The following is a 19,007-nucleotide window of genomic DNA, read 5'->3' as shown; positions in this document are numbered from 1 at the left end:
GGTAAGGAGCGAACGAAAAAAAAAATGGCTGTGGCTTAGCTAAGGTTAGGCCCAGGATGCGAAGCATACTAGCCTCTATTTTAGTTGTTGAACCACTGTTTAGGCTGGTGTACTGCTGTTGCTTGGCTATATTTGGTTCGGCTAGACGAAGAAACAACTCATGCAGGCGAGCGCACGAGCTGAGACCCGGCTATGTAGCTACGCGGCCGCAAGCGAGCGCACGAGTTGAGCCTCCGCTTTTGCAGCTGTTATGACGTCATATGGTAGCTACGCGGCCGCGCGCGGCGCAGCAAGGAAGAGCGTGGTTGTGCGGCTAGAATGCTTCGCATAAAACAAAACAAAAAGAAAAGACATGAAAACTACAAACGCGACGCGAGCTGAAGCTGTTATTCACATCAGCAAACGCTCGTCACGTCTAGATCCCGAGCTGCGCGCGTTTCGAAACGCATAGCGCGTCGGGCGCGGTATTTGACGATCTCGCCGGCCTCAACATTACGCCGGAAAGGGGTGTGGGCTCCGCGATATAGCACAGGCGACCACGGGAGAGGCGAGCCCGCCGAGGGGTCGTGACCTACTACTGTCCACGTTCCTCGCTGTCGAGCCCCGAACGCGCGTCGAAATACCGCAAAAGGTTCTTCCAAGACAGGTGTCGAGAGAGAGAGAGAAAAGGGGGGGGGGGGCAAGGGCCTCGCGAGAAGGATATATCGCGGCGCGCGAAGCGTCTCCTGAGCTGCGCACGGGAAAGAGGAGGAGGGAACGGGCGGCAATAAGAGAAAAGAAGAGGAGGAACAGTCGCGGGGAGACGCAGGACAATCTGGGGGACGTTAGCGCTTGCTCGGCGTTCCGACTCGCGTCGGGGCTGAGCGCGAACCCGCGTTCCGACCCGGACAGACGCGGCGACGCGGCATTTCTCTCGCCGGTGTTGTTAACGTCGTCGCCGCCGAAGGTGTTTCGCCTCTGCTCTCTCTCTCTCTCTCTCTCTCTCTCTATCGTTTCCTGACGCGCGGCACCCGCTCTCTTAACCGCCAGCCCAGCTCGCTCGTTCGACGCTCGGGCGTCCGGGGCAAAGCCACGTATGTGTCGCGTACGCGTATCCCCGGCGCAGCTGCAGCCGGAGCTCTCCGGCCGCCCCGCGGACTTGCCGCCAAGGTGGGCGGTGTCCGCAATAGGCGGCGGCAACTGCGCCCGCGTTTCCGCTAAGCGGAGCGGCCCCAGCTGCGGCCTGCGTTTGCCCCCGCCGAGCGCTGTGGCCCGGGACAAGCAACGAGCGCGCGCGGGTGTATGCGGCGTACAAGCGCGCCGGAATATACGCCCGACGTCCTAACCGACGTTCCTCGCTTTGCTTCCCGTGCTTCTCGTGTGCCTGTCGCCATGAGCACGAGATCGTGCTTGCGTGCGTGTGCGTGCGTGCGTGTGTGTGTGCGTGTGTGTGTGTGTGTGTGTGTGTGTGTGTGTGTGTGTGTGTGTGTGTGTGTGTGTGTGTGTGTGTGTGTGTGTGTGTGTGTGTGTGTGTGTGTGTCGAACGCACACGCACGCCGCGTAACGCCAATGCTAATAGGTGGGGTGCAAATCCACAGTGCAGTCAGTGGTGGTTGCCCACGAATGAGAAAAGGGATCTGGAAGGCTGCGCTCTTTTGCTAATCGCGTGCGCCGAAAGCGATTGCATAGCCGGAAACGCGTCACAGACGCCATGTTTTGGACAGAACACATTGGCTTGAAAGCGGCGCTTCCGGCGTAAGCCCGGCCGAGCAGCCCGTGGCTTGTGGGATACATCTAATGCCTACGGTGCCGCCATGATGCACAATGTTCTTCACCTTTTCCCAATAACTAGATCAGCACTACCTCCCGCACCGTGACGTTGATTACTTAAGAAAATTTTCGTTCGTACGTAAGGAAGGCTCGCTCAGAACTTGTGTGCAACGAGTCGCCCGACAACCGGAAAAACGGCCTTATACCTCTGGCCCCGGTACGTCATTGTGACGTCACTTATTTCAGTATATATTTTTCATACGTCGGACGTTGTGGCTAAGCTGATAGAATTTCTCGAAACTTTCTAAGTTCTGCCTTTGTCTGCTTTAGAATACAATGGTGTATATATTTACCGATTAAATTTTAACTAGCTCCTAGAAGACACCGTCAAAATCCGTGACATCAATGCGAAATGGTGCAGGAGCTTGACGCCAACATCGCCATCTGTCTTCCGTATTCGCATCTTTATTGGCTTGACAAGCCTTTTCTGATAATAACAATGGTTTTATGTTGGTCTAAAGGGGTAATTTACTAATACATTTCAAGCTATGTTTCCCTTTAGCATCCCTTTAAACCTTGATACTCAGGAACATCGCTGACCCCAGTGCCAACGTGCAAATGTGGTCAATATAACAGCAAGAACGCTAAATTCTGCATTGCATACCGTCTGCGGTTGTGAATTCAGCTTTCGCATAAAATTGGCAGGCCAAATAAGTATGTTCTACAAATGCGCAGGAAAAATATTTCACCTCTACATGTATAGACCATAGCAGAACGACATACCTGTAGAAGGGAAGTCAAACAGGCAAACTCGGTGCGAACGTTCATAAATGTCGATCAAGACCCTAAAATACAGAACAGGTATACTGGCAAGTTCAGTACGAACGTATTCGCAGTTAATGCCTTTCTGCTAGCTGGGTCAGGTAAGCACCGTCGAGAAAATAGCGCGAACGTAGTAGGTTGAATGCACAGATCAGTTACTTTTTTTAATCTTTCTTGCTACTATTAAAAAAAAACTATTTATATATTTCGTTTCTCGAAACCGCTCCCCGAAGACCGATATCACGTCCGGAATATACAGCTCACGTACATAGGGTGTCCCAGCTAAAACGTTGGCCACGCTGTTCAACGAATAACAAAAAAAAAAATGAAAAAAAAATAAACACCGTACAAGATACAGTCTTGAGACCCACGGTGTCCGGTTGTCACACCATAGGCTTGATAATTGTATTCAGCGCTGTCTCTTTTTATATATTTTTTTCTTTCTTTTATTGAACAGCTTGGCTGACATTAGCCGGGGCACACGTATAATGGGCTGAGTAATTTGTAACTCCGGAAGATAACTCGGGGTGGCTTATTCGCTGTAAAAAAGTATACTTAGCGGGCACCGGCAAGCGATACTCAAAGCTCACACATCTCGAATGAATGCTTGCTCGAATACCGACCAACAGCGTTTCCTATTATGGGGCTCTTACGCGGCAGAAACAATCGGAACAGTCCTACTCTCCGAATGAGTGTTTTTACCCCGCATATCACCTCATCCAGTAGGAAGAATAGAATTATCTGATCCAACAGCAAAGGCTTACTCAGTCGTATTCGAAATTGAGAATAGTTCGTTGTTCTGTTACCGCCGTTGTGTTAACCGCCTTAACGTTTACTTGTGCATGGGAGGTCCCAGTTCGGTCTATGATTCTGTGTGGGACCTCGTTCGGTATTCAACAACCCGTAATGACACGCGATGCAATGAAAGTTAGGTTCCGAACGTTTACTTGTACATGGGAGGTCCCAGTTCAGTCTATGATTTTGCGTGGGACCTCGTTCGGTATTCAACAACCCGTAATGACACGCGATGTAATGAAAGTTGGGTTCCGATTCTCACTTAACCCACCACTGTGCAGTCTCGGAACTGTAGCTGAACCTCGGCATTTCGTTAATACCGTCTCACCCTCCACAAGACTGCGGTCGCACTGTGTCGAAGATCGCGGTGTCGTCCTTTAAACTTTTTGCGAGCGACCGCAAACGCGGGTAAAATGCTGACAGAGGCCGGGGCACGTTTCAGGGGGCGGTGTGAATTGCTAATCAATATCCAGCCCCCATAGCGAACTAGCAACAATCTGTGGAACACCTTTGAGTTGATGACGTACGTGCGCTGTTCTTGACGCTCAGACAAAAAGAAAGTTCTACTGCCGGCTCGTCGCACTGCGTGCTTCCTGCAGACATCTGTTGTCATAAAAAAAAAAAGATAAACAAAGCCGGTGGGGGAGGGGGGCGATTTGAACCTGTCATCGCAGGCGCATATGCTGTGAGCATTCCAACGTGTGCACGTGGATGTATTCTAGAAGTCATGTTCATGCGCTGACGACACCGTGCAACAGGTCCGGGATGCCTAGTTAACCTTCAACTGTCGGCGACTGTCAGGTAGCTGTCATTACAAGCTATACGTTACTAGATTGAATGCAGTGACGTTGTGAAATATGTACATAAAAAAAGAGCAAGAAATAACAGAGGCGCGGAGAGCTCGCATAACTCTAAATTAACAATAATGTTTCGTGCACGAGGAAATTTACTTAACTGGAGGCCCTTGACACTGCTCTTCAATGACAACTTGCGTGCGTTAAAAAAAATATTAAATTATGGGGTTTTACGTGCCAAAACCACTTTCTGATTATGAGGCACGCCGTAGTGGAGGACTCCGGAAATTTCGACCACCTGTGGTTCTTCTAACGTGCACCTAAATCTAAGTACACGGGTGTTTTCGCATTTCGCCCCCATCGTAACGCGGCCGCCGTGGCCGGGATTCGATCCCGCGACCTCGTGCTCAGCAGCCCAACACCATAGCCACTGAGCAACCACGGCGGGTGGACAACTTAGCGTGCGTGAGGAATAAAGTCTAGCTAGGCATGCTCGAAATTACCACGACGCCATTCGTAATTCGTGGTGGGCGCGATTACGCGTACCATTGTAGATCAGAAAAACATGAAACGTCATTTCTCTGAGGAGCATTACAGTTTGTTGCGAACTTAACGCAAGATGCGAGATGCAGGGGTGAAAACGGTAAATCGAGGCGAGCAGCTGTAGCGTTTCGACGCTGGCGTCTTCACGTTTTCTAACCGTGACAGACTTGCGTTGGCAACGTATTTTCCGGACTACCAAGTTTGAGCGGGGCAGAAGAAAAAACAAACACGCAAAGACACAAACGCACAAGCAAGCAAGGAAACACGCAATGACACAAACACACAAGCGAGCAAGCAAACAAGCAAGCGGCCAGCGTTTCTGCTATGTGCACAAGTCAATGATTTAAGAGGAAGCTTTAGCTCGGGCCGAACTCCGACGCGACCTATTCAAATACATGTAAAAACGCAAAAACGTTTTTCTGAGATAACCTCTGGACCGATTTTAATGAAATTTGTTGCTTTTGAGAGAGAAAGTTAAATTCTAGTGGCTGTTGGAAGCGGAATTTTCATTTAGGGCTTGCATTTTGTTAAAGAGATTTACAAAATTTCAGAAGTTTGAAAAAAATAGAAGCATGAAGTTTACAAACTAATAGCTCTGCATCAAGAAGAGATATCGCGGTTCTGTAAACGGCATCCATTAGATCATTCAAAGCGGACAAATTTCATATGTTAGTTTACATCTTACGTGAGTTTGTTACGTTGTTTACGAGGGTTCTGCAGAAGTTGTAATTACATATTAACAAATTTTTTTAGATTCATGTATAAAATGTCAAATTTGTCCGCTTTAGATGTGCTATTAAGTACAATTCACATAACTGCGATATCACCTATTCTTGCTGATTTACAGAGTTGTAAACTTGATAGTTTCGTTTTCTGTAAATTTGCGATTTTTGCCAATTTTTAATAAAGAATTGACGACCTAAATCGAAAATTCGAAACCAACAGTCACTAGATTTTAAGTTTTTCTTTTAGCTACAACAAACCCCGTCAAATTTGGTGCTGTGGTTGCCGAAAAAAACGAATTCTCCTTTTACATGTATTTAGATAGGAGCACCCGAGCTAAAGCTTCCTCTTAAATTGTGGTGTTTAATGTGGTCATTGCTTTCGGAAACCTTGGGCATTTTAACACGCATCCGAAACACGGTACGCGAGAGTTTTCACTCCGCCACCATCGGAATGCGCGACTCCCGCGGCCTGAGTCGAGCCCGCAACCTGGCGGTCGGCAGCGCAGCGCCCAATAGCCGTGCACTGCGCTAACGCCGCATCTATTGCGCAACACTGAACCGACGCGATTTCGAGTTACACGAAGCGAAAAGGATTCCTCCCCTGAAGCCACACCTGCTTTCATTTTCGATGGGCTCATTACGGTAACGCCGAGACAGGCTGAACGTGGTAAGGAATAGAAAACCCTTGGACTGCTGCGGTGATCTCGGAGGTCACCTACATCCCAGCCGCGGGTCCCCTTTGAACAACACCTTTGCTAGCAGACCTTCGAGCAATGCTACCGCTCCATTTGGTGAGACGGCACATTCGATATATAAATTATATATATATATATATATATATATATATATATATATATATATATATATATATATATATATATATATATATATATATATATATATATATATATATATAACGAAAGTGAGATGCCCGTGTACCGTGGTTTGGAGTGCACGTTAATGAACCCCAGGTGGCCAAATGGTTACGAAGTCCACCACTTCGGTCTGCCTTATAATGATATAGCGGTTTTGGCACCAGAAACCTGGAATTTTTATTTTATAGACAGATATTCAAGCACACGGATCATCCTACTAGCGAGAACATAGAGGTATACGAGGTAATCAATAGAAGCAAAATCTGCGTGAGCTGCCGATCTGTTTCTTTGTTTAAAAAAATAAAGAAGAAGAAGAAAACAGAAAAAAAGGAAAAAAGGAATGTTCCTTTCGCGGTATTGTGCCTACGACAGATGATATTGCTTTAATTAATGTATTCTATGTTGTGTCGTTGTTGTTTGTACCCGTCTTGCTTCCTGTTGTACGATGGTATTTATGCGCTGAGCCCGAGCAATAAACCATCGTTTGTTTGTAGCGCCGCGTATTCGTCGTTTCAGTCTTGTTGCACGCAGGCTCCGTTTGCGCTATACACCTCGCGTATAATGCGATCGCCAGCTCAACTATATAGCTCATCATGTCTGTTCTCTCAATGCTGTCGCGTCCGAACTCCAACAGGCATCGCTTCCCTTTGCCTGTTCCTTCGCAAGCACATATCTCGCATTCACCCTTCCATGTTGTCGGTTTTCTTTCGTCGTGATATCGTGCTTCCCTCGGTGTAGGGTAGCAAACGACCACGTGGGCATTGCGCCTGACCTCCACGCCTTCTTCATCGACCCTCTGTGCCGTGTCAGTTATCTATCCGCCGCCAGTCTAACCTGTATCCCAGTTCATATATCTATCAGCCACACCGCCTTGCAAGCGTCGGCTATCTTCAAGGCGGCCGATACTCTGCAGGTGGCCGCTCGATCGAGTCTTGGTATGTTACGCTATATGTTGAAGTATCTCGGCTGCTGTATACGAAGGCGATGTGGGCTCTCGTATGGCACAAACAGTTGGGCGGACAACGGAAGAGGAAGAGAGAGAGAGAAGAGGTTCTTGCGGGAGAAAGGAGGAAAGGCTGGCACTATCTTCTGCAACCCTTGCGGGAACACGGCTCAGGTGCCAACAGAAGAGGAACGCAATTATTAACGCAAAAGGCAGCGCGGCTCGTGTGGAGGTCGCAAGCGAAACAGGAACTAGAGAGGTGTAAATTTTCACGGGAACCGCGCCGCCACGAACACCTTGTCGTTTGGCGCGGCGGTGCGCCGGGGCAATATAGAGGGCAACACCGTTGCTCTGTGCAGCTTCCGCTGCTCATGTGACCCGGATCGCCCAGGGTTCTCGTCTCTCGCCATCTGCCGCTACCGATAGGCGGTGCACGCTTTTGAGTTAGGCCCGCTGCAGCAATAATCTGGAGACGATCGAGTGCACCGTAATGGAATGCCACGATATGTTCACCCAGCAAGACCTGTAAAGAAGCGTCCACCTTCTAGATGCGCTGGCACACAAGACTGATGTTAGAGTTAGCGGCGGTGATAAGCAAGAGAAGTCCAAAGTATTGGCGGAAAAAAAATAAAAGAAGGGAAGAGATCGATGGAGCTGGCCAGGGTTGCTACAGGCATATATAGACTGCAACTAGACGGCAGTAGATGAAGTAAAACCCGGTTAGCTCACGAACGCTACTGACTATTTGCTCCCATCACGTTTCGAAGGGCTGTGCCGACAGAAATAAACATCATCATCATCATAAGCATGGGTAGGGAGGAATAGAGGAATATGCTGCATAGGGGAAAGCGCTTTACTTCTGCTGGCCTACAGGAAACACGACTCAGCATCTGTGAGTTAAAGGAAGAGGGGAGAGAAAAGGAAACGCGCTGTCCAAAACATGGCGCGTACAAGGTGTTCTCGGCTGCGCAACCGCTTTCGACGCATGCAGTCAGCAAAAGCCTTCGAGATTAGCTCCCAGACAGAACCGTTCCTGCAGTGTGGATTTAGAGACTGTAATAGTCATGCCCGAAGACTGGTTGCTTATAAGTAGAAGAAACAGACCCCGAAGGCAATGTTATTGCCGTCTGATTGCACTGGAACCGTTTGCGGAGCCGGAAACACGCCATGGCCGTAAAGAGAGAGAGATAGAGAGAGAGAGAGGAGGAAAGGAGAGGGAGAGAAAGGGAGAGGTGGTGTCCACAACATGGCGCCCATGGCATGTTTCCGGCTCCGCATACGGTTCCAGTGCAATCAGACGGCAATAACATTGCTTTCAGAGTCTGTTTCAGAGCACCTCTCTCTCTCTCTCTCTCTCTCTCTCTCTCTCTCTAGAGAAAGAGGTGCCCATTATAAACCGTTCATCGTTAACGAAGCGATTCGGCAGTCCATTAAACGAGTTGACACGATACAGACGAGGAAAGGATACACGCAAAATGTATTAACGGAATGCTATAGTAAGCGTGCTTACAGATGTCAATTACAGCGAACACAGTTTAGCATTAGAGACAGCTGTATGGGCGAAAAGAGCTTCATGAATTCCCGATTTCCTTGGCGAAGTAGCAGCCGCCGCATTATATCGAACTGAACGTTCGAAAAACAGCTGCGAACGTTACCTTACAACGGTCGCCGCTAAATGGGGCTATAACAGATACCGTTAAAAAGCCGCGATTGTTTCTCTTAGCGAGTTATATTGCCAGCAAACCTTTCTTTTTTCTTCTTTGTTGTAATCGAATGAGAAATAGAAAACGCAAGTCCTTCTTCGCCTTTGTGTACCGCGTTCGCCTTTATATTAACACAGTTTTTTTTTTTTCTAATGGCACGAAAACGTGTATTTGTTAGTTGAGAGGAAGTACTAACTACCTTTTGAGCTCCTATACAAATACATGGGAATCGAGAAATCTTTTTTGCTCCGCAGTCACTGCACCAATCTTTAGAAAGTCTGCTGGATTTACTAGGAATTTATAGGGGGTGGCTGTAGCGTTTCCGCTGCTAAGCACGAGGTGAGGGTTCGACTGCCGGCAGCATTTCTGTCGGGGTTGCATCTGATTTAACGCGCACGCTTTGAGTGCGCGTTAAAAAAGAAGTTAAAAAGTTAAGGTTAAGGAAACTTAGGTAGTCGAAAATTCTCGAATCCCCCGCTACGGCGATATCGCGGTTGGCACGTAAAACTCCAGAATTTTTTTTTATTTATTAGGAAAGTTAAAATATATTAACTGTAGGAATGTAGATAGGTTCTTAATTCAAGCAATACTTTAACACATTTTCAAGAAGAAGAAAAAAGAAAGCTACGCAAGTAACAAGTTTACAACTCGGCTTCATTCGTTTTTTTGTCGTTGTTTTTACTTATTCATTTAGAGTTGTTGATTTTCGACCAATCCCGAAAAAAAAAAAATGAGGCGTTAAATAAAAACCCAATTTCCTACTACGTAGAATACAGCTATTTCTCTTAAGTGCAACCAACTTAATTCAAATCGGGTCAATTGTTGTGTAACGAGAATACCTCTGCGTTTCAAGTACGCTTGAATTAGGTAAATGGCAGTTGCCCCCCCCCCCCCCCCCCCCGCGCAGAGGCAAACCTTCCTTTCAACTTTTCTGTATTTAACTTGCAGTTAAGTGTTCTTCATTTTGTTGTGTATGTTTGTGCTGAATTTGTTTATTCTGATTTTATTTTTTACCCGCTTGGGAAATATTCATTTTAGCGTTTCTTTTCCGCTTTCTTTCTTTATTTCTTCTTTTTTTTGGTGCGGCTGTATTGCTATCCCTTTCAACCTTTAACGTTCACAAGACGTGATAACAGAGTCGCTGATAATGATGTTTTCTTCAGTGCTCCGCAAATGCCGGAACGGTAAAAATTATTTGAAACAACGAATTCAACGGAAGTTATTTAACTTGCAACTGTGGTGGTTGCAAGAGATTACCATCCTATTACGATTTCATTTTCGCCTTTTGTATTTCAGTAGTTTTAACGCCACCTTCACAGATATCACCAATCTGTTGGCCTTACTGCACCTAATTCGAGCGGCAGTAATATCGCACTTCAGTCCTGACGCCTGTGGTACGAATATTCGCGCGCCCGGGAGCATCGGATTCACGAGAAGGCCCTCACGTCCAGTGCAGGAGGACAGCCTCTCCCATCGATCATAAGTTATCAACGGCTCTTGCGCCAGCTGACGCCATATTGTGGCCAGAAATTTCCCGATTTCGTTGCAAAACTCAGTTCGCTGCCGTCTCTCGACACCACTTGCCCTCCCTTGGTAACCCCTCCGTAACTCTCCACCGAAGAAAACATCGACCACCTGCTGTACCACTGTCCAAGATATGCCCCAGAGAGATAAGAACTTGCCAAAGCTTTTCAAAAACTGGACAATCGGCCGCTTTCTGTGCGAGTGCTGCTGGTACACCGCCCCCATCGCCCGTCGGCCCATAAAGCGTTGAAGGCGCTTTTGTGATTCTTAAGGACGAAGGGTTTGTGTGACCATCTGTGACTTTTAATGCAATTTCTGCAAGACCGCACGCGTCAGCGAACTCGCCGCAATTTACTTCTTTCCTTCCCTCCTCTCTCTCCATGTGATCTTTGTTTTCCCCTTTCCCATTCCCCCGGCGTATGGTAGCCAACCGGACGTTATTCTGGTTAACCTCCCTGCCTTCTACTTTTCTCTTCCCTCCCTTCCCTCCTCCTCCGTAACTCTCAACAGACCTCCATTTACCCGCGGCTACCCCTGTTGACACCGCTGTCTTAACGTCACGCCTATAATTTCTTTTCCCCTTCCATCGCGCTTTGCGTGGTCCTCAGCATCTTCTCAAGATCTGTTAGCGTCCAAGTTTCTGCCCCAGATGTTAGTGCCGGTAGTATACAATAATTGCACACTTTTATTTCCAAGCACAGGAGTTCCTCCACCTTACGGGTTTCGGCGGACCTGATCTTCCACATTCTGTGTCCCTGTGCTTCGAGTTGACGTGTAATTCGCCCTCGCGCTCCGACCTGCTAACCTGCTGGTTAGCTCAGATTAGCTCCTGGTGAGCTGAGCGAACCAGCGTTGGTCCCGGGTTCGAATACCGGACCAGAACGAAAATTTCTTTCCCCCCGTCAACTGCGAAAGCGTTCTGTCTGAGAAACTCGTGTGGGTTTCCTTCGCAGATTTGTGCTACATTCGGGTGGACGACAACATTTTCCTTTCGTGATAGCGGTAAGCTGCCGGCAGCCACGCTCACTGGTTACTGCGAATAAACGACGCACAATGAGACGAGGACAAGGCGGACGAGAACGAGCGCTGTTCTTGTGCTCAGCGCTTGTTGTCCTCTTTCCTCTCCTCGTGCCGCCGGTGTGCGTTGCCATTCACAGTAACATCGAACGCCCACTGGGCCGGCCTCCAAACCTTGTTGCACGTTTCGTAAGAGACAAGAACTAGTCAAAGCTTTCCCAAAAACTGGACAATCGGCCACTTTCTGTGCAAGTGCTGCTGGAACACCGCCCCCATCGCCCGTCGGCCCATAAAGCGGTGAATGCGCTTTTGTGTTTCTTAAGGACGACGGGTTTGTGCGACCACCTGCGACTTTTAATGCGATTTCTGTGAGACCACACGCGTCAGGGAACTCGCCGCAATTTCCTTCTTTCCTTCCCTCCTCTCTCTCCCTGTGATCTTTGTTTTCCCCTTTCCCATTCCCCCGGTGTAGGGTAGCCAACCGGACGTTATCCTGGTTAACCTCCCTGCCTTCTACTTTTCTCTTCCCTCCCTCGTAAGGTTGGAATTCTAACTTGTCGAACCGGTTTATTTCCAGAGTCCTACTTACAAAGCGCATCAGAAGACTGCAATTTCCTACGATAGGTTGAAGGCACGAAGGCGAACGGCCACACTTGCAAAGACACGCCGGACGGACTCTATTAGAACGGCCTCTCTGAAGCTGTTGTAAAAATTCGAGCTTCATAAGAAATTAGTGAAGGCATCATACGATCTTTTCTGTGATGTTTACTTTCGCGCAGATTATCATGCACGCTGTATTTACATTTAATTAACGTTGTATAATTGGAAACAACTACGTGTATTTTCTTAACACTTTCTTTTTTGCTGTACTGTAACTTACTGCTCGCTTCTGCAGTGTGTGCTAACTCTGAGGGTAATATGAATGTATGATTGAATGAATGAATGAATGAATGAATGAATGAATGAATGAATGAATGAATGAATGAATGAATGAACAGACGAACAAATAAAGTTTTTTCCTAGTTCAGCAAAAGCCACGCAATACACCATGCACTTGAACGTCACAACTGTCTGAAGGAAGCTAAAAGAGAGAGAGAGAGAGAGAGAGAGAGAGAGAGAGGAATTATTCTTAAGTGTAAGCTTTAGCTCGGGCTCAACTCCGATGCCGCCTATTCAACCACTTGGAAAACACAGAAATGCTTTTCGAATATAACTCCATACCCATAATAATCAACTTTGTTGCATTGGAGAGAGAAACGTAAATTCTAGTGACTGTAGGAAGTGGACTCTTGATCTATGGCCACATTTTTGTTTAATCGCCGAAGATTGGTACGCTATAAAAATAATATAGGATCACGAAGTTTACAAATCTGTAACTACGCACGAAAAACATATATCGCAATTCTGCAAACTGCATACGTTTGATTATCCAGATCGGACAAATATGACATACTAACTTATATATTATGTGAATTTGTTACAGTGTTTAAGAGGGTTCTGCGAGGAGTTTATTCACAAATAAGTGATATACTTGCCATGGGGGTACATTTGTTTTGTCCGCCTTACGTGCATTATTCAATGCTGACAAATTATTAAATTTGCCTCGTTGCTGAATTAGAGAGCTGGGAACTTGATAGCTTCGTTTTCCCGAATTTCATAATCTTCAACAATATTTATTTAAATAAAACGACGGCCTAAATACGGAATGCACTTCTTACGGTCACTAGGTTCTAATGCTTTCTTTTGAATGTAACGAACGTCATCGAATTCGGTGCAGTGGTTTCTGTAAAAAGGAATACCTCTTTTTACTACGTATTTAGTTGGGGGCCGCCGAGTTGAAGCTTCCTCCTATATTGAGACACTAGCACTCAGCATTTGAAATGTTTCTCGCCTTTCAAAGGAGGATACCAACTGTTTTGTTGACTTGCGTAGCGGGTACACCGTCAACTAATTATCACCGTTATGCGCACTTAACAGCGTAAATTAGTTCACAGTGTAGAGAGGAAAGCATCCCAGCATAATCGTTACGTGTGTTGACCACCTCAAACATCCCTAGTCACCACTTAAATTGCTTCATTCTACATATTCAGTGGTCCTCTTTGACTGATGATCGGGCATTTTTTCTAAGCTAACGACAGTTCAAATGCCAGTTAATTGATATGATGTTTTAGGCTCGCCTGTACCGGAAATAGGCAGTTGCCTAGCACGCATGCATTCATATAAAGTCAGTGCACAGAATAACGTCACGCGTGCTCCGTTGAACAATTACAAATTCAGCCCATAAAGCTTTCGCGACGCAAAACAACAAGGGATCTAACCAGCTCGCAGCTTACACCACAAAACATTCTATGTTGAGCCGAAAGAAAGAAAGAAAGAAAGAAAGGAAGGAAGAAAGAAAGAGAGAAGGAAAGAAAGAAAGAAAGAAAGAAAGAAAGAAAGAAAGAAAGAAAGAAAGAAAGAAAGAAAGAAAGAAAGAAAGAAAGAATTAAACATAACATGACGATTAATGCGGTGTTTGAAACAGAGGCTCAGAAGAGGTAGCGCGCAGCCCTAAAATGTAAATATTTATCCTGGAAGCAAACTTCAACGCCTGAAAGAGTTAATAAATTATGGGGTTTTACGTGCCAAAACCACTTTCTGATTATGAGGCACGCCGTAGTGGAGGACTCCGGAAATTTCGACCACCTGGGGTTCTTTAACGTGCACCTAAATCTAAGCACACGGGTGTTTTCGCATTTCGCCCCCATCGAAATGCGGCCGCCGTGGCCGGGATTCGATCCCGCGACCTCGTGCTCAGCAGCCCAACACCATAGCCACTGAGCAACCACGGCGGGTCCTGAAAGAGTTAAGCGTATACTCGGAAAAGGCCTGCTCACGCAACGTAATAAAGGACTTGCAGAGGGCTAATAGGTAGTACGTTGAGTGCATGCGATAACCAGGCACGCCACATGCTTGCGTGGACGACATTAAGGCTGGTAAGTTAGGGTTTGCGTTAAAACTGCCAGAAAACACGCGCATACGCGCCGATGCGTTAGGCTGAACGTAACGTTTGACTTGGCGTCCCTCCAAATTTAATCCCGTTATAGCCGCCATTCATCTCCTTTTAGCGAACTTCCAAACATGGCGCGTGCAGCACATAACGGAATGTCGAAGCAAACTCTGTTCATAGCTCTTTGAAGGACGCTGAGAGGCGAGTTATATCAGGAAAGACTGGTAAACGATCCTTTCGACGTCAAAATTCGGTAACGCGTAACGCATATGCGACGTAACGTATAGCACAGCGCATAACGTCATTACGCAATACTTAGCTTCAATAACACAGCGGTTTAGTACTTCCAAAAAGGTATCCCAGCATAATCATTACGTGTGTTGGCCACCTCAAGTATCCCTAGTTCTCACTAAAATGGCTTCATTCTACATATTTAGTGGTGCTCTTTGAGTGACCACCGGGCATTTTGAAGCTAACGATAGTTCAAAATGGCAGTTCATTGCTTTCAAGTTTCAGAATCACCTGTACCGGAAATAGACAGGTGCCTAGCATGCATGTAGAGAGTACAACGCAACTTCAAACATCATATGACAAGTGTATGCATCGTACTGTACATTAACATCTGGCGCTTGCTTGTTTGCCGCCGAGCATGCACAACTATCGGAGCGGAATTAAGAACGAATAGTCTATCCGCCGGGTCTTACCAAGTCATGATCAGCAGCTTGCCACCATCTTTGACGACTATACGTAGAGCTGGGGACACGCTTCTGTGCCGCTTGTGGCTTGGCTTGGCCTTCACGAATGCGTAATAATTTCGGATAGGAATGGCCAACAGCCCTGCATGCGATAACTGTAGCTGCGAGGAAACGATTGCCCACCCTCTCTGTGAGTGACCCCGTCTTCAGTGCGCCCAGAAAAGAGCTTTCAGGAGCGCTAGATAGTCTTGAAAAACGCCCTTTGTCGGAGGAAAAAACGTCCTGGGACACTGGCCCAGACCGTCCTCAGCACAGGAGGCTTCGAAAGCGTTGTTGCGCTTCTTGCTGAGGACTAGTCTTAACAAACAAACTTTAAGTAGTACCGTATTCGCCTTTCCTTTTTCTCTTTTATTTTTGCTCTTTCGCCCCGCCCTCCTTTTTTTAGATATCTCTTTTCTAGTATCTTTTATTTCTTTTACCCCCCTTCCCCAGAACAGTGTAGCCAGCCGGTCTGAGAACTGGCTAACCTCCCTGTCTTTCTGTCTATTTCTCCTCATCCTCCGTACAATCGCTGCGTTGTACTGATTCTATAACAACATATGGGGCCAAAACTTTGAGGTCAACCAAGAAGTTCGAGGAGAAGTTGCCGCGCAACGAGCAATGGAACGGAAAATAAGTGACGTAAGGTTATGAAAGAGGGAGACACCGGTGCGGCATTATAAAGCAAATGGGGATATAGCCGATATCATATATTTAAGGTGAAGAAATGGAATAGGACAGGCAATGTTATGCGTATAGCGGAGAGAACAGGTGGTGTGGTGATATTAGGAAACCTGCGGTAACCCGGTGGCGCTAAGTCTCAACCCACAGTTGCTCCGAAGGACGAAAGTAAAGAAAAAGGACAAAAAATGTCAGAAAAGAAAGAAAAAAGAATAAAGGATAGATTGTGACATCAAAGTAGGCGACACCGGAGCCTCCGCTTAACAGAAACAAGTCGTTTGCTTCGATGCGAAGTGCCAATTCTCGCGACATGTTGAACTGCTACAGCGTTGTTAACAGCCGCTAAGAGAACACTTACACTATCGGAACGAAAGGTTAGCTAAAAATCCCAGTTTTGCCGCGAGATAATGTGGATGTATGATAGGGCCCATCTCGGACCCCGCTCTTTTCTTGGGACCCAAAATAGGGAGAGTTAGCAAACCTCTTGTTGCAGTTGTGAATGTGTTACCTTGGCAGGTAGTTCTCTCAAGCTTTAGAGACCTTACTACAACCCTGTTATTGCTATACAACCTCGTTACTAGATACTGAAAGAACGCATTCCCTAAAGTAACTAAAGTCCGCTAAAACTCTCTAAATTTCTTTCGCGTTCTGACGCAGCTAAATAGAAAGGCGAGCGCTCGGGTCCCACTCCGGGCGCGGGACCTGAGCGCGCCGAGCGGAATCTCCCGCCGACAACTCCAGCGCACGTACGGAGGAACAAAAAAAAAAAAAGGTGTGACGTCACCGTCAGCGATGCTTGCTAGCTGCGTTGGCTGCACGGCAAGCGGCCGTGAGCTACGGCGCAGAGCAAGGACTAAGCTAGCTCGAGTCAGCGGGCGAGGGCAGCGAAAGAGAGGTAGGGGAGAGAAAGAGAAAGGGCGGGGGGGGGGGGAGGCGAATCGAACAGAACCGTGCTCCACGCGGAGCCATCGAGTTTTTTCCCGAGCTTCACGGAGACCAATGACCGATCGAAAGTCCGAAATTGGCCACGGAGATCTCTCGCTCGCCCGACGCAAAGTATTTCCTCCAAGCTGCGATGCGCAGCTTGGAAAGACGACCACCGTGTTGCCAAATCAGGGTGGCTTCCGATTGGCCACTCTTCTTCGATGCATCGTCAGAAGAGTTCCTGTCACCAGGAACATCGCGGCGACTTCAAGCCCCTTTAGCTTTGGGAGACCGTCCGCATTTGTTAGCCGACGAACGAACCCTTCGACAACCACAAGCTCAACGTCTAAGCAACAGCGCGGAAAACTTGAGGTTAAAAGCGACAGCTTGAGACTTGTAATGGCCGCAAAAAATGAGCAGGACGGAAAGGTGGGAACGGTAGTTGTGCCTCCTGGCGTCCCAAACAAGGATGTATTTGACCTTAATCCCACAAAGAAAGGGGGAAACGAAGAGATTAGCGTTGCTCACGACGGACCGCATAACGGGAGAAAGCGGAAGAGACGAACGCTTGATAAATGTCAGCGCGCGACAGCTGTCCTATCCGGCACTCGAACGAAGTGCACCACCGGCGGAAGAGAAGCGGACTAGCTTTTTGTTTTCTTTCGCTCGAGAAATAACCGATCATACAACATCGAAGCGACACATGATGTCCAACTCCACGTGTCAAACAGGCGTTGCGCAAAATTGATGAACCCCTGAGAGACAGGTGGCCTATACGCCAAAAGAGCCACGCGATCAAGAAGTCTTACAATAATAAAAAAAAAAGCTAAGAACAAAGGCGTCAAATCGAGGCGCCCTCTCAAGACGCGGCGCGGATATCGTCCGCGTGGCGATGCACGCAACACGGTACGGCGAACAAATGCCACGACACACCGGCGCCCGGGTCGGGATAAAGGCTGCAGGGAAACGGCGAGTCGGCAGGGACGCCGAGGACGTCCGGCTCGATGCGACAACAGTAGCCACACGACAGGTCACCGTACGACACGCGACTTTGTTACAATCCGCGTGGCAGTCCACGAAATACCACAACACACACACACACACGGAAACACACACACACTGCGGGAAATGAACGGCAGGACACCGGCTTGGCGAGGGGGTCACCAGCAGCAGACGGTCACGGCGCCCAAACATAAAACTCGCGTTCCGCTAGCAGACGACACGCGCCCGGCCAAACCGCGACACAAACTCACCGCTCGTGCAGCAGCGGCCGGTGTGGGGGGGACCCGGGGTTAGGCTTAGCCCTGGGCCGGGCGTCCCACGGCAGGCGGCTGCGTCGGCGGCGTCGGCGACTCGGGCCCGGCGTGGCTGCGGCGACGCTGCTAATAGCGGCGGCGGCGCCGGGTCCTGCTGCCGCAGTTGGCGTGGTTCCTGGAGAGAAGCGCGTCGGCGGCCGAGCGACGACTGCGTTCAGCTGCCTGCTACTCCCTCGCGGTGTGCGCGCCCGTAGCCAGGCTCGTCCCGGCAGAGGCTCTGCCCTCCTCCGCCACCCCGCTCTCTGGGAGCGCGAGCGGCGTTCCTTCCTTCGCTCGGGAGGCCCCGCGCCAGCCAATGGGACAGACGCGCTCGCACCGCCCTTCTTCGCGCCGCTCGGCGTGTTCGTGCCGCTGGCCGCCGATGCTACAGCCGGCGCGCGGGGCTCCTGGTGCCTTCTCTTTCTCTCTCTCCACACACACACGGCCGAGGCAGTAGCAGCAAGTGCGCCGCGTCGCAACCCCCCCCCCCCCCCCTCCCCCTACCTTTGCCGGCGATTCGAACCAGCGCGTTTGCGTTTGGAGACTCGGTTGAACTCGATCGGGAGTTTTTTCACCGTCGTCACTGGGGCGATCGAAACTCTTCCGCAATCCTGTTAGTGAGGGAGTGTGCGTGTGTGCATCTGCGTTGCTCTCGCGGGACGCGTAGCTCAGCTCCGCGAAGCTCCGTTCGATTATGCCCGCTCCCGATCTCCTCCTCTAGAAGTTTTCTTGCGAGACGACCTGTTGAACCGATGAGCACGCGCCCTAAGTTTTCTTTTTCTTTTTTGGAGAAAAGTTGCACTCGCTTGCGTGAGCTTCGGTTAGCAAATGAGGATGCGCTGTCCCTACAGTGTCATTACGTTTTTCGCCAGGGTTCGTTGCAACCGGCGTTAT

General features: G+C 48.4%; 1 protein-coding gene across 4 annotated transcripts in view; it reads right to left on the bottom strand.

Moving 5' to 3' along the window:
- Positions 1 to 18,386, bottom strand: part of LOC139060907 (nucleolar protein 4) — a 133,984-nt gene extending 115,598 nt beyond the window's left edge. For 2 of the 4 annotated variants that reach the window (XM_070540205.1, XM_070540206.1), the window contains exon 1: positions 18,072 to 18,386. The gene's annotated coding sequence lies outside the window, so the exon portion shown is untranslated. The remainder of the gene's footprint in view (positions 1 to 18,071) is intronic. The other 2 variants (XM_070540203.1, XM_070540204.1) reach the window with 1 other exon arrangement.
- Between the last annotated feature and the right edge of the window lie 621 nt (positions 18,387 to 19,007).

The sequence above is a fragment of the Dermacentor albipictus genome, chromosome 6, assembly GCF_038994185.2.
Source record: "Dermacentor albipictus isolate Rhodes 1998 colony chromosome 6, USDA_Dalb.pri_finalv2, whole genome shotgun sequence".
Lineage (NCBI taxonomy): Eukaryota > Metazoa > Arthropoda > Arachnida > Ixodida > Ixodidae > Dermacentor > Dermacentor albipictus.
This window is presented reverse-complemented; position numbering and strand designations above follow the sequence as displayed.